The sequence below is a fragment of the Girardinichthys multiradiatus genome, chromosome 19, assembly GCF_021462225.1.
Source record: "Girardinichthys multiradiatus isolate DD_20200921_A chromosome 19, DD_fGirMul_XY1, whole genome shotgun sequence".
Classification (NCBI taxonomy): domain Eukaryota; kingdom Metazoa; phylum Chordata; class Actinopteri; order Cyprinodontiformes; family Goodeidae; genus Girardinichthys; species Girardinichthys multiradiatus.
Window position 1 is genome coordinate 10,552,052 of NC_061811.1, and position 22,501 is coordinate 10,574,552.

At 45.5% G+C, this 22,501-nt stretch overlaps 1 long non-coding RNA gene across 1 annotated transcript; it reads right to left on the reverse strand.

Moving 5' to 3' along the window:
• Positions 1–573: 573 nt before the first annotated feature.
• On the reverse strand, positions 574–22,011 carry LOC124884922. The gene is made up of 3 exons (XR_007042547.1): positions 20,923–22,011; positions 19,652–19,791; positions 574–934 (listed from the first exon to the last, which is right to left on the reverse strand). It is a non-coding gene; the product is annotated as an uncharacterized LOC124884922 (long non-coding RNA).
• Between the last annotated feature and the right edge of the window lie 490 nt (positions 22,012–22,501).

Here is a 22,501-nt window from a genome sequence, read left to right on the forward strand (position 1 = left end):
TTTCTCCATCCATCCCTGCCCTCCGCTCACCTCCCCTTCCTGTTTTCTGGCATTCAGAGAACAGAAGCTTGCTTAGAGAGGGAGGGAAGAAATCAATAAGGCATGATTTATTGATTACTAAAAAATGATGGCACTCATTAACCCCCCAATGGGACATCAGCATTAAGCAGATGACAAAATGTCAGCCACCCTCACCCCATCCCTCCTGACCAGCATTTGAGGACGCTGTGGAGGTGGAGCCTATGATGCAGGACAGGAAGATGGAGGTATCAGACGAAAGACACAAAAGGTGGATGACATTAATGATTATTTTTGTCCTCCAATCGGTTAAATGCTTTTTTTCAGTTTTTTTCTTTAGTTGCAGGCAGATTTCGTAACAGATTTTTTTTTAATGTTCAAAACTGTGAGCCGAGTTTGAGGTTACTTACAATGAGCAATTTTAGTATTGTTAGCAGAGGAAACACTGAACATTTAAACATTTTTTGTGACAGAATCAGATAGAGTAATACATTTTGCAAGCCGTGCACACTAATTTTTGTCGGATAAGTGGTCTAGAAAGACAAGCAAAGTAAACAGGATTTATGCCCAAAGGCCTTTTATTCTTTGCTCTGACTTGCTCTCAGAGTGTTTGTGTATTTCACAAATGCATTAAAGTGGAGTTTTTCTCGAGCACCCTGCAGCTTCTGCGACAATCTCTCATGTCCGACTGCGTGAGTGTGTCACTGGGAGTAGGGGAGGGGCCCAGGGAAGGCCCCAGGAAGGGCTCAATGGATGCTTCATCACCCGATGGCCAACCTCTCACAATGATGCATGAACCCCGGCAGGATGTGGTGCATGGACCTCTGAGACCAAACCCCTGCACACGCCTCAGGCATAATTGGCACGTCATCCAGTTCCAGTACTGGGGAGTTAAGAGTCTGGTTGGGATTCCTGGCTGAGAGAAAAGAGAAAGGATAGACTGCACACACGTACAAAGTTTAAACTGAAAATCAAAGACAGAGATATTTGCTCTAAAATATTACAGATATGAATAATGCATTATTTCTTCTAGGTTTTTTTGACTTGGTAATGAAATGGTCATAGAGATTGAATAATGACAGCTGATCACATTTCCATTTTTCTTCCTGTTTTGCAGATCATTGATAGTATCTGGTATTGTAACATTCCAAATAAAATAATTGCCCAATAGGCATTGGGACATTTTAAAAGTGGAAAGGAATGAGGGGATGTAAGGTTATTGGTCTCTAATATGACTCCAAACTGTTCTGTAACTGTGACAAGTAAAAGAGATTCTGAGCTTTCAGATCTATCTTTTTGCAATTTGAAAATCTGTAAACATTGTGAAAAGATTGAAATAATTGCTGTATTCTGTGGACTGAATGCACATTCAATGTGTAATTGCAACTTGAATCTTCATGTACCAGTGTTGTACTCACTGCAGGAGACCTGCAGAAATATCTCCAATCCTGTCCTGAGGTGTTTTTTCCAACCCTGATTGATCTGTGATAGCTCAAACCCAGTCAAAATAAATGATCTGATTACTGGCAGGCCAAAAAGACCAAGAAACAATACCTAAAATGATCATCAGGAAAAAGTTGCTCATCTTTCTGAACAATTGGCTGTCCCTGATTTGGTCCTCTGCCTCAGCTTCTTTAAACCAGAAATTAAATTCAATGGGAAATATAATAAAAGACTAAAGAAGCAGCTCAGCATCCCTGTGAAAAGCCCTTGAGTTGGACAACGAAGTGTAAAAATCAGGGCACTAAAGGACCAATGTGTTGAGTGTAAAGTGAGGTTTTCCAAACCAATGTGGTGCCAAGATGCATTGAGTTAAAAGTACAGTTACATCAGACCATTCCTCAGTAAACAAATGTCTGAGACCAGGCGCTAACTTGGCAAGCCAGCTTCTAAATGTTTTGTAATGGCAGCCGTGGCGAGCTCTCCATCTGCCCACCATTCACAATGCCTCTTCAAATAAATGCTGGAAATCAGGAATTCTGCTTCTAACCACTTTTGTTGATTTGGCAAACTGTGAAAATGAGCTTGGGAAAACTTCTCAGGCTCTGTATACTTTGTTTAAATGAGCTGTGGAGATGGCTAGTCCTGTATGAATCATTTCTTAATGGTGTATACTAATGTATGCCTGTGTGCTTGTTTAAAGTGCAGTGTTTGCATGCATGCACAAAATTAATGTTACAGGAAGTGGTTTAATCAGAAACCCTGTGATCAACTTTACAGAAAGCTTCATTACTCACCTTGTCTTAAGACAGGCTTTTTGTAACAACAACCACTTCAGTAGAATGATATTTTGAATCCCCTATATGGTTTAATAAAAGGATGAGTTCCAAATAAATACAAAAAAATGATTGTATCACATTGCTGAGAGGTGTGAGAAAGACAGAGTGAAAAAAGATGCATTTTTTTTGGCCAAGTGGTCAACAGACGGAGTGCTAAAGGCCTTGATGTTTCCCTCACATGGTGTTTAACACTACCTCACAGCTGCCAGACGCCTGGTCACTTCAGCCATCTCCAAATGAATCAAAACACACATTTGTGATTTGGCTTGTGGAGAAAGCTGACACTTTCAGGAATGCTCTCTATATGGCAATTTTTATTTAGCTCATTTGGGTTGCGATTCCGGAAACTGTTGAGCTTTCTTAGGTAATGGCTGCAAACTTTCCCATACTTAGGGCCTAATCTTCAAAGATCCCAAATAGGGGGCGCTAAGTAAAAAAAAAAAAAAATTGTACGTGCGAAAAGTGAGCGCGCTGCGTGCGATTTTAAAGGTTGTGCGTGCAATGGATGACAGGTGCAAAAGAGGTGCAGACCACCCTATTTAAATGAGGAAATTGCGTGTGCTACTGGCTACTGCCCTCGGGGGAACTAGAGGAAAAGCGAATAAATGCTGTGTTGCGCTGCATCATTATAAATTATAGGTTGCTGATTTTTTCCTTCCTTTCTTTCCTCTTTGATTCAGCTCCTGCTTTTCTGGACTGTTACAGTTTGTTAACCTTTCTCGTTGCAGCAGAACTGTGTCCAAAGTAGAGCGTGTCCTCTGCCATCGGTGTGCACATGGGGCAGCTGGTCTAGGCTGACAACACCACAGGAGCGCACAGAGCTTGTTAACTGTGTAGCTCAACGTAACTCACAAAGAATTGGCTAATCAATATTAACGATTTATTAGAGGTTTGCCTCCTTTGATCTTTCAATTCTTTTCAGAGACTCATCATGGTCTTTTTTATTTTGGGACTATATGTTTGAAAAGTTCGGAGTTTATCATAATCAGCCACATTATTCAAGCCTGAATGTAATATTGGCATCATAAAAATTGTTTGTTGTAGGAGTTGGCAATCTGTATGTTATAGCTTTGCAAAGTTTAAAACATAACATCACATCACTGCCCTGCAAAAAACTTTAATTGAACATTTATATACTTAAAAATCAATTATTTTCCAATGATTTTACTGAATTTGTTTTGTGTGTTTTGCCAATATTTTAAAGATATTTGTGTTTGATAGTTTAAATTGTTTTTTTGACCCAAAACAATTTTTACTGTATAAACCAACCCCTGGCATAGGTTCAAATAACGTAATCAAATGGATCCAGCTCCAATTACTCTGCACTGACACAATGTTACTGTCAATAATGCAGTTTGTTTTGTTTAGTGACAAGGTTAAAGCATACACTGTCTTTCTCATTACATGGAATAAGCCGCCTTAAAATGTGATTTTTCACTTGCTAAGAAGTGATTTTAACATTCAGTTTGCAAATGAAGGATGGAATCTGCTTAATATATATAAATATAATGACTATTTCTTTCCTATGAATCATATTATCAGCATCACAGCATAGTGGGTCCTTTACATGATGTGTAAAGTTAACAGGCTGTGCACACTTGATCAGTTATGTGCACACTTTCACCATGATCAGGTTTATGTGGGTTCAGCAGCAGATCTCACTGACAGTGATGGTGCGCTGGAATTATCCAGAAGCAAGAAAAAAATTGTTGCAAGGAGTTTTATCATAGGAGATATGTCATGGCTTTTGTTGGTGATAGGCTCCAAATCAGACCATAGATATGTGATGCTCTGCCCTTATGGTGCGTTCACACCAAACGCAATTTCTGCGAAAGGAGCGGCCAATTTACATGTTATCCCTATGTAGAGGCGCGTTCAGGAGCGGAGCGGCGCGGCGCGGAAGGCGCGGCAAGCGAAGCGGGAGCGAAGCGGGAGCGGAGCGATGGACGAGTTGAAAAATCGGAACTTTTTCCTAAATTCGCGTCGCGTCAACCAATCAGGGACTAGATGTGGCTGTGATGTAGGGTGAACAACCAAAGCGGAGAAGAAGCGGTTGTCAGTGAAGATGAAGGACCAGATCATAGTGGCGGTGTGTGGCAAGCCAGAGTTGTATGATTCAACTAATTACTTTTACTGAGACAAGTACAGAAAGTATCTGACCTGGTTATGTTTAGGCACAAATATCTTATATTTAGGAGATGTGGACAGTAAAAATCAGCTGTTTTTTTACTGAGCTGAGATTTATTTACTCACCGAAGACAGATGGACAGGCGTTCAGCAGCGGGGATACAGCGCGGTAAACCGCGGTGAAGTTAGTTTGAAGTTGGATGTTCAAGCTCCGCGGAGTTAGCGGCATCTAGCTCACGGTTGATCCGATTCAGGCACTCAGATTTTCCACGATTGTTTGGTTCGGAAACTTATTGACGGTCCCTAGTGAACCACCGCGCGTCAGAAGAGGGAGCAACAGAGAGCAGCTAGCCGAAATATGGGTGCCTGACTCGGATCGGGCGTGGGCTGGATGCCGCTGGCTCCGCGGAGCTTGAGTGTCCGGCTTTGGGCTGGCTTCACTGCGGTCGCCGGTAGTTGGTGTCCCGGAGGCCGATTCATCTCCCAACGCAGGGCAGTAGATCTTTGAACTGGGTCCTGGATAGACGGAAGTACCGCTGAAATCGACCGTCATCCAGACGCAGCTCCTGGAGTAGGTGGTGGTACTCTCCGAACTGTTCCCGTCCCTGAAGAATCTGGTGAACCCAGGGACATTGACGTCGGCGGCGTTTTTCGGCTCTCCACAGGTAAAACACCGTGATTATACGTGAAATCCATGTCCAGCATGTTCAGTTGAGACTAGCAAGCAGTAGATGGAAGCTCCTCCTATTTGATGACGCGGCGAAGCGTTGCCGCTTGTTGCAGAATGACAAAGCAGAGTTCACGCGGACTGTTGGTTTTTACCTTCTAGCTTCTTGTGTTCATTTTAGTTCATTTATTTATCTGTATTTATCCCGGGTTTTGTCATTTTGTAGTTTCTTAAGTTTCTGTCCTCATGTTTGTTTTTTCTCCCTCAACAACCAGTCTCGTTTAGTGTAATCAGTCACCTTCCCTCAGTTCCCCTGCAACCCGGTTCCACACCTGTTTCACGTTTCACCTGATTACCTGTCACCCATTTTCAGTGGTCCTCACTCCTCTCTCCCTCAATATACAGGGGTTGGACAATGAAAGTGAAACACCTGGTTTTAGACCACAATAATTTATTAGAATGGTGTAGGGCCTCCTTTTGCGGCCAATACAGCATCAATTTGTCTTGGGAATGACATATACAAGTCCTGCACTGTGGTCAGAGGGATTTTAAGCCATTCTTCTTGCAGGATAGTGGCCAGGTCACTACGTGATAATGGTGGAGGAAAACGTTTCCTGACTCGCTCCTCCAAAACACCCCAAAGTGGCTCAATAATATTTAGATCTGGTGACTGTGCAGGCCATGGGAGATGTTCAACTTCACTTTCATGTTCATCAAACCAATCTTTCACCAGTCTTGCTGTGTGTATTGGTGCATTGTCGTCCTGATACACGGCACCGCCTTCAGGATACAATGTTTAACCATTGGATGCACATGGCCCTCTAGAATGGTTCGGTAGTCCTTGGCAGTGACGCGCCCATGTAGCACAAGTATTGGGCCAAGGGAATGCCATGATATGGCAGCCCAAACCATCACCGATCCACACCCATGCTTCACCCTGGGCATGCAACAGTCTGGGTGGTACGCTTCTTTGGGGCTTCTCCACACCGTAACTCTCCCGGATGTGGGCAAAACAGTAAAGGTGGACTCATCAGAGAACAATTCATGTTTCACATTGTCCACAGCCCAAGATTTGCGCTCCTTGCACTATTGAAACTGACGTTTGGCATTGGCATGAGTGACCAAAGGTTTGGCTATCGCAGCCCGGCCGTGTATATTGACCCTGTGGAGCTCCCGACGGACAGTTCTGGTGGAAACAGGAGAGTTGAGGTGCACATTTAATTCTGCCGTGATTTGGGGAGCCGTGGTTTTATGTTTTTTCGGATACAATCCGGATTAGCACCCGAACATCCCTTTCAGACAGCTTCTTCTTGCGTCCACAGTTAATCCTGTTGGATGTGGTTCGTCCTTCTTGGTGGTATGCTGACATTACCCTGGATACCGTGGCTCTTGATACATCACAAAGACTTGCTGTCTTGGTCACAGATGCGGCAGCAAGAAGTGCACCAACAATTTGTCCTCTTTTGAACTCTGGTATGTCACCCATAATGTTGTGTGCATTTCAATATTTTGAGCAAAACTGTGCTCTTACCCTGCTAATTGAACCTTCACACTCTGCTCTTACTGGTGCAATGTGCAATCAATGAAGACTGGCTACCAGGCTGGCCCAATTTAGCCATGAAACCTCCCACACTAAAATGACAGGTGTTTCAGTTTCATTGTCCAACCCCTGTATATGTTTGGTTATTTTCATTGTTCCTGGCTCGGTCCCCTGTTTACTTTCCTGTTGATTGCATGTCATTTCTTAAACTTTTGGGAGACTCGTGTGAGTTTATCTATTTTTGTTATTAAAGCCTTAAGATTCTCAAATCCACTATGCTGCTCCCGAGCGTTTTTCTGCACTCTGGTTCTGTTCAACCACACATTTCAACAGTAGGACCAAGCCATGAAACGGACCGGGCAGAAAAAGTAGTTCAGTGGTGTCAGCAGCAGGATGAGGAATTAAAAGCTAGATACAGGGAGGATATTGAAATACAGCCTCACTCATTCTGTTGGCCGAGATGGCGGAAGTATTTGGCAGTTCCGGGCTGGTTATGGCTTTCCCTGGCTACAAGCCAAATCAGAGGTCCTCCACGTTTGTCTCGTCTGCTCCAGTGTCTTCTTCCTCTCGCCGGCGACGTTGTCGTCATCTGCCATCCAAGCCAGCAGCAGTCACTGCCGAGTCATTTCCGTCAGCAGCAGCAGCCGCTGCCGAGCCATCCACACCAGCAGTAGTCGCTGTCGAGCCATCCATGTCAGCTACAGCCTCTGCCGAGCAGCCTATGCCAGCTGTTTCTAGGGAGGAGCTCTCTACATATGCCGCTAAGTGTCCGAGCCCCCCAGACCAGATAATGGAGGCAACCAGAAGGGGTAGAATGCTTGCCGGCCTTTTATCGAGTATGGTCGATTCCAATGGCTCTCCTTGGCAGATGTGGGATATATTAAATCAGCTTAAGGACTGGCTAGGAAAATGGGGATATTATTTTCCAGGCCCATTAAATATGGAGGTGATTGAGTGCTACCACCAAGAAACCCTAAAGAAAATGTTCTCACAGCCCGCTGCTGAGTCCCCTGAGCCACGGCCCGCTGCTGAGTCCCCTGAGCCACAGCCCGCTGCAGAGTTTCCTGGGCCTCAGTTCGCAGCCACGTCCCCAGAAGTCCCAGAGGGGTCCGAGGACGGACCGCCTCTAATCCAAGTCCCAGAAGACTTCTGAGGACGGACCACCTCTGATCCAGGTCCAAGAGGGGTCCGAGGACAGATCGCTTTTGATCCTAGTTCCAGAAGGGTCACAGTGTGGACTGCTTTTGTTCCAGGTTCCATGTCCGAGTGACCGTGTTCCATGTCCGACTGACCGTGTTCCAGGGCCAACTGACCGTGTTCCAGGGCCGACTGACCGTGGTCCAGGCCCTACTGACTGCGTTCCAGGACTTACTGACTGTGTTCCAGGACTCACTGACTGTGTTCCAGGACTCACTGACTGTGTTTCAGGGCCCTCTGACTGTGTTCCAGGGCCCGCTGACCGTGTTCCAGGTCCCGCTGACTGTGTCCCAGGCCTTATTTACTGTGCTCCGGAGCTGACTTACTGTGATCCCGAGTTGACTTACTGTGCTCCAGGTCCCATTAACTGTGTTCCAGGCCCCTATTAACGGTGTTCCAGGCCCTATTAACTGTGTTCCAGGGCTGATTTACTATCCTCCAGAGCTGACCGACTGCGGTCCAGAGCTGACCTCTACGCTCCACGGCCAACCTCCAGATCGTCGGTCCAGAGGGTCTGATACTCTTCTCGGCGGACTACTAGACCCCTGCTCAGGCCACCCAGATTCCTGCTCAGTCGCCGCAGGCCGCCCAGACTCCTGCTCTGCCGCCGCATGCCGCTCAGACTCCAGGCCGCCCAGACTCCTGCTCTGCCACCGGCATCCTGACAAGCCACTTCATGGGTTCTTCTGGTCACTCCGCCGGCCTCCTGACAAGCCACTTCGTGGGTTCTATTGGTCACATCGCCGGCCTCCTGACAAGCCACTTCATGGGTTCTCCTGGTCACGTCGCCGGCCTCCTGACAAGCCACTTCATGGGTTCTCCTGGTCACATCATCGACCGCCAGACCAGCAACTCTTTCCTCGCAGATCTCCTGATCGCCAGTTCCTGCGTCGCAGGCCACCGAACCGGCATCTCCTTTGTCACAGACCGGCAGCTCCTGTGTCGCAGGCCTCCTGATCGCCAGCATCCTGACCAGCAGCTCCCATATTATGGACATAATGAACTTTTGATTAGTTACCCAGTTGGACTTTTGTTCCTGCCCTGGTCAGGTATATTTGTTTTTTTGCTTTTTTCCCTGGGTCCTTCCCGGCCACCCTTGTGGTGTTTTGTATTTTTTGGTTTTTGTTTCTTGCCCTCCGTTCTAGACCCCCTCCGCCCACCCTGGTCGTGTTGTTTTTTGTAATGTCATGCTTTGCCGTTGTGGAGTGTATCTTTTGTTTACCTTTTTCGTTTATAAGGGGTTTTGTTGTTTACTTCTGTTGGTTTTTAGCTTCTTGTGTTCATTTTAGTTCATTTATTTATCTGTGTTCCCCGGGTTTTGTCATTTTGTATTGTTTCTTAAGTTTCTGTCCTCATGTTTGTTTTCTCTCCCTCAGCAGCCAGTCTCGTTTAGTGTAATCAGTCACCTTCCCTCAGTTCCCCTGCCACCCGGTTCCACACCTGTTTCATCTGATTACCTGTCACCCATTTTCATTGGTCCTCACTCCTCTCTCCCTCAGTATATATGTTTGGTTATTTTCATTGTTCCCAGCTTGGTCCCCTGTTTACTTCCCTGTTGATTCTTGTTCCATGTCATTTCTTAAAGTTTTGGGAGACTCATGTGAGTTTATCTATTTTTGTTATTAAAGCCTTAAGACTCTCAAATCCACTATGCTGCTGCCAAGCATTTTTCTGCACTCTGGTTCCTTCCACACATTACGACAAGATAATCCTACAGAGAATCCTCTATCGTCATCTATTTTTATTATTTTTATTTTTGACAACCCAATTATGTTGACACATGTACAGAAGATTCTCCCCGTCATCTGTCATTCTATCTATGCCTGCTTCTGGCCAAAGTTACAGCAGACATTTTTGCGTCCCTGTTAGTACCTCAATTTCAACGTGCTCAATCTAGATGCAAAAACAGCACCCGCAATCCGTTTCTGGTTTAATAAATCGTGTTGCGGGTGGTAAAGCATTATATTTGCATATAACCTCCCATAAATTTGCTCATTTGCGTCATTATCATATGTTTTTTATGTTAAAAAGTTTGCGCCCGCTGTTTCTCTGATTTTACACGAGCAATCTGATTTGCAGCTCATTTGTAGATAAGCTTTGGGGACCCAAACAGGATTGCGTGTGGTTTTGTACACGCGGCCCTTAGTGTTGCAGCAGTTACCTAGTGGTGGATATACCTTATAAACAAAAACCCAAAAAGTACTTTTTTGTTTTGTGGAACAGTTAGCTTCCAAACATGAGTTGGTTGACCTGTCACTCTGTAAAAAGTATGACAGACTCTTCTGTAAGTGAGTTTCTAAAGAAGATTATCTTAAATGTAACGTGGCTAAAAGCATGGTGTTTCCAGAGCTGCACATTGTTTTGAACAGTGTTTATGGTGGTCATGGATAAGATATAAAAGTGTAAATGTTGAGAGGAGTATGTCTGGAAACATTGAGATTGTTCATCTTTGCTTTTTTTGTAATAAAAATTTCTATTGACTTTTAGAACATTTGAACAAATATTTCTGGTCCCCAGGGAAATAGCACATTACATGTTACAGTTACAAAGTTCATCTTTGGGACAGAGTGCTATGAAGAAGTTTGCAACTGAGTATGATGAGACAGAACGAGAGTCAGATCCTCCACTGAATCAGAAAAACATTGAATGCTCTGGCCAGGATTAGGGTATGTCTTTGCCTCAACAGAGAAGTTCAACTATATTTGTGTCCTGAGTGTAGTTATGGGACTTTTGTGCCAGAGCTGTAGCACATATGTTAAGTACTGCAGGAACCATTTTAAGGTTTGTATTGATGAGGTATATTAAGGCATTTGAATCCTAGCCAGTTGTACCTTATACCTGATTCAGTAATTTGTATAAGATTAGGGATGTATTATGAAACAAATGTGTCCTTTTTGCCTTGTGAAGAAATTTGCTCAAAAACAGGTGAAGTAATCTAAAATAAATTGCCATAATCATAAAACTTGAAAAGCTGATTGAAATGCTTCTTTGCTTCAAAACAGCATTATCTGGACACCTATGTAATGATAGCAAGGAGCAGGAGATGGACAGACTGAATGGGTGCTCTGGTCTGTCATGGAGAAGAAGAAGCTGCAATGAAATAAAAAAATATCATGTTATTGGTCCATCAATTTTGCAGGAAGAGATGTCCTGATCAGGTTTCTTTGTGCTTGATACCATTCCAAAAAATTTAGGACAAGTCATTAGCCCACATCGAGCCCTAGTCCAATACTCTATTAAACTTAATAAAGCATGTACATGCTTGAGAACTTGATGGCTTTAAACTTCAGTGAAGCACAGTCCATTTGATCAGTATTACACAACAGATGTAACTTTACCATTTCTGTCTAAAGATATATCTGACTCAACAAATATCAAGCTTAGTCTTTCTTACTGATTATTGTGCCACATATTTTGGTACACTTCCAGTTAATTGTGTGCTCACAAAAGTTAAAGAAAAAGTTTTTTATCAAATAAAGTTATCTTGATTCTTAAACGTAGCACTCACTGAACATTTCCTAGGCTAGATCAACAAAATAAGGTGCATGGCCAAATATGCAACTTTGTGAGCACAAACTGTCAAAACTTGACTGCGAAACACAGCTCAGCTGGCTTATTTCAAGGTGGAGGAGCAGCTGGGATGGTTTATCTAATGATAAACCTAGCATTCTTATATTGAGGCCAAAGGATTCAGTTGTGTGTCCTGTGGTGTAATCAAATGGTGGATCTAAATACTTTTTTTTAGAGATAGGCAGGGTTAAGTTAAAACTAGCTGTATTCAAAAACAAAACAAAAACCCCTTTGTGAAGGGGTGGAAGTTGGTAAATGAGTCCAAAAAATGGAGGTAGAAAAACAAAAGAATGAATCCAAGAGAATATGGAGAGTCAAGATAAAAAGGGAAAACAGACACTGAAGGATTAATGTAAGCTGAAAGGTGTGATAATGCACAAAACTAACACCAGGTGTGGGGGAAGAGTTAATAGACAAGGCACATGGAGCAAGCATAAAGACATTGAAGTACAGGGAAAGGTTTGAAATTCATTAAAAATGGAGAACAGGGCTACATGAAAATATATCACTGTGCTTTTGTTGAGACATACCAAAACTGTCCACGCACATTGCTGCAACAAAAATTTGCATGGACCAGCTCTATTCTGCTTACATGGAGAGCAAAGCAAGAATCACTGTGTTTATATATAGCTTTACTTTTTTAGAATGTCCTCCTTGACTTCACAAATATCAAAATGTATCAAAGTCACCAACAGGAGGCTAATTTTCCTCTTTTACTTTCCTTTTGCCCACAACTTTGTCTTGATCGGTAGAAGGAAAAGAAGCAGCAGCAACATGAGGTGTCAGGCAGGTGGAGAGGCTCTGATGCGGCTTGTGTACGCTGGTGTGACACATCTATAACAACGTGTGTACACACTCACAGACACACACATTAGCATAAAACAGCTTTGCATATGATCTGAGCACTTTCCACAACGCTCAGGCTGACACAGAGAGCGCGAGTTGAGAGGGAATAAATTAAAGCTCTTGCTTTCTTTAGAGCAAAGCTGAGACGATCACTTGCTGTCAAGAACCAGCGACTACAACATACACCCACCTTTCTTTGGTCAGCTTATAGTCCTCAATAACAAACAAACAGCAGACAACAAACTTAGGAGCTCTCTGGACTCCCAGTGTAGCGCTTCTTTTATTGGTAAATTCCATGATTAAATGGTAATTGGAGTCTAATATGCCTGTTTCTTACTGATCAAAAATAATTTCGTACATCTTGACATGTAACGCACCACTTATATATAAAATTTAAATAACTTTCAGTTGCCATTGTTGCCTGTGTATGCTTTGAATGTAACGTGTAACGTGTCATGTATGTATGTATACATACATATATATATATATATATATACATATATATATATATATATATATATATATATATATATATATATATATATATATATAAATTGTTGAAGAACTGCCATGTATGTAACAATGATAAACCGTTTTCTGATGCATAACTTTTCATCTTCAGTTTCCGTCTTTTCTTTTGAACAAAGAAGTTAATGTTCTATGCATTGTGGTCAAGTTTTGATTTAATTTTAATTAAATTTTGACAGTTCAGTTGTTAATATCGAGGCACGTGATGTCGCCCGGTACGGCAGAGCCGGGGTCCCACCCTGGAGCCAGGCCTGGGGTCGGGACTTGTCGGAGAGCGCCTGGTGGCCGGGTTGCTCCTCGCGGGACCCGGCCGGGCCAAGCCCAAATGAGAGACGCGAGGCCATCCCCCAGTGGGCCTACCACCTGCAGGGGGAACCGTGAGGGACCGGTGCAAAGAGGATTGGGTGGCGGACGAAGGTGGAGACCTCAGCGGCCCGATCCCCGGACCTGTGGCTCAGTAGGAAGAGTAGTCGTCTTGCAATCAGAAGGTTGTGGGTTCGATTCCAGCTTCCTCCTGCCATAGGTCGATGTGCCCCTGGGCAAGGCACTTAACCTCAAGTTGCCTACCGATCTGCGTATCGGTGTATGAATGTGTGAGCGTTAGTGAGTGCAATTGGACGAATGTGACTCTAGTGTAAAGCGCTTTGAGCGGTCTGTATGACTGGAAAAGCGCTATATAAGTTCAGTCCATTTACCATTTACCATTTAGGCTGGCTCTAGGGACTTGGAATGTCACCTCGCTGGGGGGGAAGGAGCCTGAGCTTGTGCGGGAGGTCGAGAGATATCGACTAGAAATAGTCGGACTCGCCTCCACGCACAGCGTGGGCTCTGGAACCCATCTCCTTGAGAGGGGTTGGACTCTCTTCTACTCTGGAGTGGGCCACGGGGAGAGGCGGCGGGCTGGTGTGGGTTTGCTTGTTGCCCCCCAGCTCAGCCGTCTCGTGTTGGGGTTTACCCCAGTGGATGAGAGGGTCGTATCCCTGCGCCTTTGGGTTGGGGAGAGGTCTCTGACTATCATTTTCAGCCTACGGGCCGAGTGGTAGTGCAGAGTACCCGGCCTTCTTGGCGTCCCTGTCGGGGGTGCTGGATAGTGCCCCTCCCGGGGACTCTATTATTCTGCTGGGGGACTTCAACGCCCACGTGGGGAATGACAGTGACACTTGGAGAGGCGTGATCGGGAGGAATGGCCTCCCCGATTTGAATCCGAGTGGTGTTTTGTTATTGGACTTCTGTGCTAGTCACTGATTGTCCATAACGAACAGCATGTTCAAACATAAGGGTGTCCATCAGTGCACTTGGCACCAGGACACCCTAGGCAGGAGGTTGATGATCGACTTTGTTGTCGTATCATAAGACCTTCGGTGGCATGTTTTGGACACTCAGGTGAAGAGAGGGGCTGAGCTGTCCACTGATCACCACCTGGTGGTGAGTTGGATCTGCTGGAGGAGAAGAAAGCCAAACAGACTTGGCAGGCCCAAGCGCATAGTGAGGGTCTGCTGGGAATGCCTGGCGGAGCCCTCGGCCAGGGATATATTCAACTCCCACCTCCGGGAGAGCTTCGACAAGATCCCGGGGGATGTTGGAGACATAGAGTCCGAGTGGACCATGGTCTCCGCATCTATTGTCGATGCTGCTGCCCGTAGCTGCGGCCGTAAGGTCTGCGGTGTCTGTCGCGGCGGCAATCCCAGAACCCGGTGGTGGACACCGGCATTAAGGGATGCTGTCAAGCTGAAGAAGGAGTCCTATCGGCTGTGGTTGGCTTGTGGGACCCCTGAGGCGGCTGACGGGTACCGTGAGGCCAAGTGTGCTGCGGCCCGGGCTGTGGCAGAGGCAAAAACTCGGGCCTTAGAGGAGTTCAGTGAGGCCATGGAGAAGGACTACCGGTTGGCCTCGAAGCGATTCTGGCAAACCGTCCGGCGCCTCAGGAGGGGGAAGCAGTGCTTCACCAACACCTCGACTGAGGACATTATCGGGCGGTGGAAGGAGTACTTCGAGGATCTCCTCAATCTTGCCATCGCGCATTCCGTGGTGGAAACAGAGGCTGGGGACTCGGGGTTGGACTCTTTCATCACCAAGGCTGAAGTCACCGAGGTGGTTAAAAAGCTCCGCGGTGGCAAGGCTTCGGGGGTGGATGAGATCCGCCCTGAGTACCTCAAGTCTCTGGATGTTGTAGGTCTGTCATGGTTGACACGCCTCTTCAACATTGCGTGGCGGTCAGGGACAGTGCCTCTGGACTGGCACACTGGGGTGGTGGTGCCCCTTCATAAGAAGGGGGACCGGAGGGTGTGTTCCAACTACAGGGGGATCACACTCCTCAGCCTCCTGGTAAGGCCTACGCCAGGGTATTGGAGAGGAGAGTCCGACCAATAGTCGAACCCCGGCTTCAGGAGGAGCAGTGTGGTTTTTGTCCCGGCCGTGGAACACTGGACCAGCTCTATACCCTCTACAGGGTGCTCGAGGGTTCATGGGAGTTTGTCCAACCGGTTCACATGTGTTTTGTGGACCTGGAGAAGGCATTCGACTGTGTCCCTCATGATGCCCTGTGGGGGGTTGCTCCAGGAGTATGGAATCGGGGGCCCTTTATCAGGGGCCATCCGGTCCCTGTACGAGCGGAGCAGGAGTTTGGTCCGCATTGCCGGCACTAAGTCGGACCTGTTCCCGGTGCATGTTGCACTCCGGCAGGGCTGCCCTTTGTCACCGGTACTGTTCATAACTTTTATGGACAGGATTTCTAGACGCAGCCAAGGGCCGGAGGGGGTCTGGTTTGGAGACCAGTGGATTTTGTCTCTTCTTTTTGCAGATGACATAGTCCTGCTGGCTCCCTCTAGCCAAGACCTACAGCATGCGCTGTGGCGGTTCGCAGCTGAGTGTGAAGCGGCTGGGATGAGGATCAGCTCCTCCAAGTCCGAGGCCATGGTACTCGACCGGAAAAGGGTGGCTTGTCCTCTTCAGGTTGGAGGGGAGTTCCTGCCTCAAGTGGAGGAGTTTAAGTATCTCGGGGTCTTGTTCACGAGTGAGGGAAGAATGGAGCGGGAGATCGACAGATGGATTGGTGCGGCTGGCACAGTATTGGGGCGCTGTGCCGGTCCATTGTGGTGAAGAGAGAACTGAGCCGAAAAGCAAAGTTCTCAATTTACCGGTCAGTCTACGTTCCTACCCTCACCTATGGCCATGAACTTTGGGTCATGACAGAAAGAACGAGATCCCAGATATAAGCGGCTGAAATGAGCTTCCTCCGTAGGGTGGCCGGGCACTCCCTTAGAGATAGGGTGAGGAGCTCGGCCATCCGGGAGGGGCTCGGAGTAGAGCCGCTGCTCCTCCACATCAAGAGGAGCCAGTTGAGGTGGCTCGGGCATCTATACTGGATGCCTACTGGACGCCTTCCTCGTGAGGTGTTCCAGGCACGTCCCACCGGGAGGAGGCCCAGGGGACGGCCCAGGACATGCTGGAGGGACTATGTCTCTCGGCTGGCCTGGGAACGCCTTGGGCTCCCCCTGGAGGAACTGGAGGAGGTGTCTGGAGAGAGGGACATCTCGGCATCTCTGCTGAGTCTGCTGCCCCCGCGACCCGGTCCCGGATAAGCGGAAGACGACGAGTACGAGTACGAGTACAGTTCGGTTGTTTTCGCGGTTTTTATTTAAAAGTCTGTAGATGGTAAGTGATTTATTGTTCGCGTTGTCCTAATGCAAGGGGCAGTTTTTTATGTCTGTGCACCACCTGTGTAAAATCTCCCAGTCCATTAATTCGAACACACTGATCTCCTTGGCAACCACTCTGTCTTGGAGGTAAGCGCTCACGCACTCTTGTGTAGTGTATGTGAAATCTCTGGTCATAAGCGGTGTTTTTGAGCTGTACTGTGCTGTTGTAATTCAACAAAATAACATGAAACACTACTAGTTAATCTCCCTTTGCTTTTAACTGGGGTATTTAGCAGGGAGCAGACAGACATTAAACGTAGCAGTGCTCGTTTTAAAGGCTGGCCGTTCACAAAAGCCTCGAGCTCCGAGGGGAGAGAAGCAAAGCAAGAGCATTGAGGCTCCACCATAGCACGAACAGTTCAGAATCAATTAAGAATGAGGGGAAAATAGCTTTATTTATAAACAGATTAAGACGTGTTTTAGACTGCCTATTGGTAGCGGATCTGATCTTCTTTGTGTGCTTGTGAATTCCTGCAGCCGTAACTGGTTCTGGATGACGGCTTTATAGCCGTCATCCAGAACCCTCTTTCCGGTACTGCGTACCGGCGCAGAATCTTTTAGTGGTACACAGCACTGGACCGGCTCACTTTCACCCATGGTTATAATCCTATTTCAGTTTGACTATTACAGTTTTACTGACATTGATTTTAGTGTTAACTAAAATGCTTACACATACCTGGCACTACAGAGCTCTTTCTGGAGAATGATGGTGCTCTGTCCTCATCTACCTGACAGTACTTGGTTAGGCTTCTAATTCAGACCTCTTTGCATGGAGAGAATCCTTAATATTTAGATCTTTTAACTATTGTAGCCTCGTTTTTCTCTTTCTCTAACTATTCAGTCAGACAGATTTTTTTTACTTTACTGCCCTGGTCCTCTCTGTGGCCTGCTCCAACTTATGCAGTGTTCTTAACAAATGGCCTATTGGTTTTTCTACAGCTTCATCAAAAACCATAATAGTTGTACTTTGAGTGTATTAGTCATAATTAGCAATACTCTGTAATGTAGACTAACATTAACTATGAAGTGTCCAAGTCATGTGCTCAAAATGTGGTAGTTAGTTGTAATTATAAATTTAATAAAGCTAAATTAGGCAGAGGACCTAATAATGACAGTACATCAATATTTTTAATGCCATATAAATGTCATGAACCAAATGAGAAATGAGGACAAAAGAGCTTAAAAAAGGAGAGAGATTCGGATGAATCCCTGTTGTAATGAATAATAAAAAAATAAAGAAAGACTTAAGATAGTGAACTTCATGAAGGTAGTAAATGTTAGTTTTTTTTCCCTCTCAAACGGGAATTGGATGGACTTATTTCCATTTCTGAACATACCAAGTCCAACATGTGAATTCAGTCCTGACAGACAATTCCTAATACAGCTCATTAAACTCATGAACTATATAGCATAATGAAATGCTCTTAGCAGCAGGCCTGTTGGCTTTAAATCACTCTGGATGAAAGTTCGATGGTTGTAAAGACTAAATGGCATATGGCGGTTATTATTTAGCGCCACAGTGTAAACTTCTGAGGGCTCACTCGTGTGCAGCCGAGAAAGTGTTGGCAGATGTTGAAGAATAAAAAAAAAAAAGATGACGGAGATGGTGAGAGGTGGAGGAAGAGGGAGGGGGGAAAAGGGGCAAAAGTGATGATGGAGGAGGTGAAGCCTGAGGGGAGGCAAAGCCTGAGGGTACAGACGAAGAGGAGGAGAGACAGAGGAGGATAAAGAGCTGTGTAACAAGCCAGAGATGTCGGTCGGTGTCCCAGTGGATTTGGTAGAGTCAGTGGTGCAGCTCTGCAGAACCTGTGCTTAACGGAGTGTTTACATTAATGAGCTAAGAGCTGCCCTGAGTCTCCAAACACACATGCACCAGACAAAATCAGCTAAATTTTCATCACTTTAAAGAACTTTACACTGGCTTACGTTCAATTTTTGATCACCATCATCAACCTTAACTGTAATTACAGCTCACTTAAAAAACAAATTGTAATGCATGCCCCATAATAGTTTTTTCCTTCGTAAAATACCGCCGATCCCCCACAGTGTGAGGGCAGAAATGGATTTATAACAGAGTGAGGACTGTGTTTGTTGCTGCACACATCTGTCACAGATGTGACAGAAATGACAGAGTCATGTCACCCCGAACATTTCAACACTGATACACATGCCTAAGACAACAAACACTGGCATGTAAATATACACAGAAACTTTAGAAAAGGTAAATCCCTGAAGGCTGACACTCTGCTGCAGAAGCCTGGAAAGTAAATGGCTTTATTTTCTACCTGAAAATGCTCAAATACTTCCAGGATATAAACAACAATGAAGGTGAACTGTATGTTTCAACTTCTGCTGCTGTTTAAAAGCTGACCACAGGTTCTCTGAGGGGTTAATACCTGAGGGGTTTCCTAAACACAGGTTATAATTTTGGGGTTTTGATCTCTATAACTATTGATTGATTGATTGATTGATTGACTGTTGTCCATTATGTCTCTTCCTGCAGAATTCCAGTCTGTCCAGGGTGGTTGTATTTAACAGAAGTGCTTTGTTTGGTACCAAAAAGTATTTGCCTCAATGTGTGTGAGGATGCACTCATACCCACTTTATGCCAATGTTGAGCGAGATCTGCATTGGTTGCAGTATGGCTTTGTATCACCTTTCTAAGGAGAAGATGGTCCTAATGCTTAATGAACATTACTGGATGTCCTAAGGTTTTACTCACTGAAGCTGAACATCTAATCTTGGTGTTCTTGATGAGCCAGTGTTATGATTTGATGTTGGTTGGTTTTTGGTTTCTGGTTTTTCTTATGTTTTTCACAGTTAAGGTTTTGACTCGTTCTTTTGTTATTATTCTTCTTAGATTTTGAATCATGCTTCTGTTATTTTCCTGGACATGCTTTAGTTTTGTCGTCTTGTTCATGTTCTGTCAATTAAGTTTATTCGGTTCACCTGTCCAAGTTAATCTGTCTCCTTGCTCCACCTGGTTTTCACTCCATATATACACTCCTGTTCAGTTGTTCATCGCGGAAACATTTCTCATGTCTTTCTCTTATGCTCATGTCTTGTTTTCATGCTCAGGTCTTGTTTTTTGATCATGCCATGCCTGTCTTGCATGCCCGTTTGTTTTGTTTCTGCCTCCTGTAGTGAGTGAGTTTTTTGTTATTAAATCTGTTGCACTTACCGTCATGCTGCCTTCTGGTCTGCATTCTGGGGTCCTATATCTCGTAAACCGTAACAGCCAGACAGTGTCTTCCTGCTTGTTTCTTCTGTTTTCTGCTTGTAGGCCATTTGGATACTAAGTGATGATGGCTGCACAGGTCTCTATGTAGGTAACAATTAAAAACAATATTCTGCACCTGATCATTCTGCAAAATAACCTTAAAATAATGTAGACTGTTAGATAATTATTTTTTGCCAGTGGCACAACCTTTGTTGATTTTTACTGTCTTGCTTTTGCATAACTACATTTCATAGTCCCCTTCTTGAACCGCCACCATAACGTGGTGGAGGGGTTTGAGTGCTCGAATGATCCTAGAGGCTATGTTGTCTGGAGCTTAAATGCCCCTGGTAGGGTCTCCCATGGAAAACAGGCTCTAGGTGATGGGTCACACAAAGAGTGGTTCAAGAACCCCTCATGACAACTACTAAATCGAGGCACGTGACGTCGCCTGGTACGTCGGAGCCGGGGTCCCACCCTGGAGCCAGGCCTGGGGTCGGGACTCGTCGGAGAGCAACTGGTGGCTGGGCTGCTCCTCACGGGACCCGGCTGGGCCAAGCCCGAATGAGAGACGCGAGGCCAACCCCAAGTGGGCCCACCACCTGCAGGGGGAACCCTGAGGGATCCATGCAAAGAGGATTGGGCGGCGGACAAAGGTGGAGACCTAGGGCGGCCCGATCCCCGGATGCTTAGGCTGGCTATAGGGACATGGAATGTCACCTCGCTGGGGGGGAAGGAGGCTGAGCTTGTGCGGGAGGTCGAGAGATATCGACTAGAAATAGTCGGGCTCGCCTCCACACATGGCGTGGGCTCTGGAACCCATCTCCTCGAGTAGGGGCTGGACTCTCTTCTACACTGGAGTGGCCCATGGGGAGCGGCAGTGAGCTGCAGCAACTTGAGATTGGTCAATAAACTCTTTCATGAGGACCTCCCTGAACTGCCTTTGTGAGAGTCTCTCCTTTTCCAGTGGCCAACATATTGAATAAGATAAAATACTTTACCACAGCAATGTCTATGAAATGATAAAATAATGTTTTATACCATTTCATTGTTTTTCAGCTGTGTGAGTAGTACTGGATGAGGGCATCAGATAAGTCCACTCCTCCCTTGAGCTCATTGTAATCCCTCATAGCATCAGGAACAGTGTCCTTGAAACACCACTGACCCCCCTGCTTCACTCTCCTCTGCACAGTGTCTCCACTGTAGGCCTTGTGAAAGGTCCTGCACACACTCACCTCCTTGGTGTCCTTTCATTTCACAAATAGCAGTCCGTTGTTCCGCAGCTACCTCATGTCTCCTCTCTCAGCTGATTTGGGCAGGGAGTTCCTTGTGCTTTTCGGAAAGCCAATGCGCGTCTGACGGATGGTTCCACATGCGTCAGTGTGATTAGATGTCAGTTTATGAAACAGTGCAGGACTGGTGTAGAAGTTATCTACATAAAAGTGATAACCCTTTCCAAGAAGGTCAAACTCCATCAGGTCCATAACTGATGTTACACTGAGGCCCTCTCATTGAACTTTCTCAGTCTTTCCCTCGTAGATGAAAAAATTCCATGTGTAACCAGAACATGAATCGGCTAAAACAAACAGTTTGTAACCAAACTTGGTGGGCTTGTCCTTCATGTACTGACGGAACCCTATCCTGGCCTTGCTCGCCACCATCCGCTCATCTACGCATATCTCCCTGCCTGGTTGGAAGATGGAGATACATGCAGTCCTTATCTCATCATAGAGAGGTTTAATCTTGAACAGTCTGTCATACTGAGGCATTCCCTTCTTTCTTCTTCTTTTGGTTTTCTTCATCTTCTTTGATGTTGGAAAGATGAATACACCAGAAGATAGCTTCAAACCTATCAAGGGTCATGCTCTCTCGTGGAAACGGGAATTTGAACAGCCACTTTGTTCTCCAGAGGTTGGCTCTAGAGAAGACCTGCACCAACCCAGTGAATATTATAATGGCCATGAAGACAAAGAGGTCGTCAGCTGTAAGAGGTGACCACTTTAATTTTTATCCCTGCTGAAATTACTCTTTGTGCATTTTCATTTGTGTTCTGCATAATAGTCTGGATGGTGCTTACACTGAAAAAAAGTTTGAAGAGGTTGACTGGAGACCATATTTTAGTGGTGTCAATCCTGGGTCCTGGAGGATGCCTCGGTGAAAACGCAGGAGATTGTGGCTCAGTGTCAGGCTCACCTGGGGAGTGCCACATGTCCTCGCTGTCGTCACTAGGTGGAGGGGCAGCCCCACTCACCCGTCTGGAGACTGGCCTGGTTGACGTGCTCCTTTATTTTGTGGCAGATACAACCTTGCGCTTCACGGGTCTTGAGGCAGGTGAAGCGCCACCTGCTGACGGGCAGGTGGCTGATACATCTCATCTTCTTCTGCACCATTTTCACTGGGGAAATAGAAAGATATATGTTGAAGACTAACTTTGACTCTGTTTAGCATCTAACAATGACTTATAATAGGCCTATGAACACACTGCTAACACTGTGATGACACATTATGTTTCTTTTGTAAACACAATGGTTTGCAGAATAGATTTCTCACCTTGAAGAAGAAGAGAAGGCCTCAACTGAAGTGGTGGGAGGTAGGGTTTTTGCTGTGCCTGATGGCCCTGCGTCCTCCTGGCTGTAAAAATATAGAAATAGATTAGTTCAAAGCTAAGTTTTTTGTTTACAAGATGATTGGTAAAGTGTAAATAATAAAACAGATTCATAACAAGCTTTCAACCAGTCACAATACAGGACAGGTATGTATTTCTTTGCTGTGCTGGAGTGGGGGGACGTACGCAGGGTCATTGCTAAGTTTTCT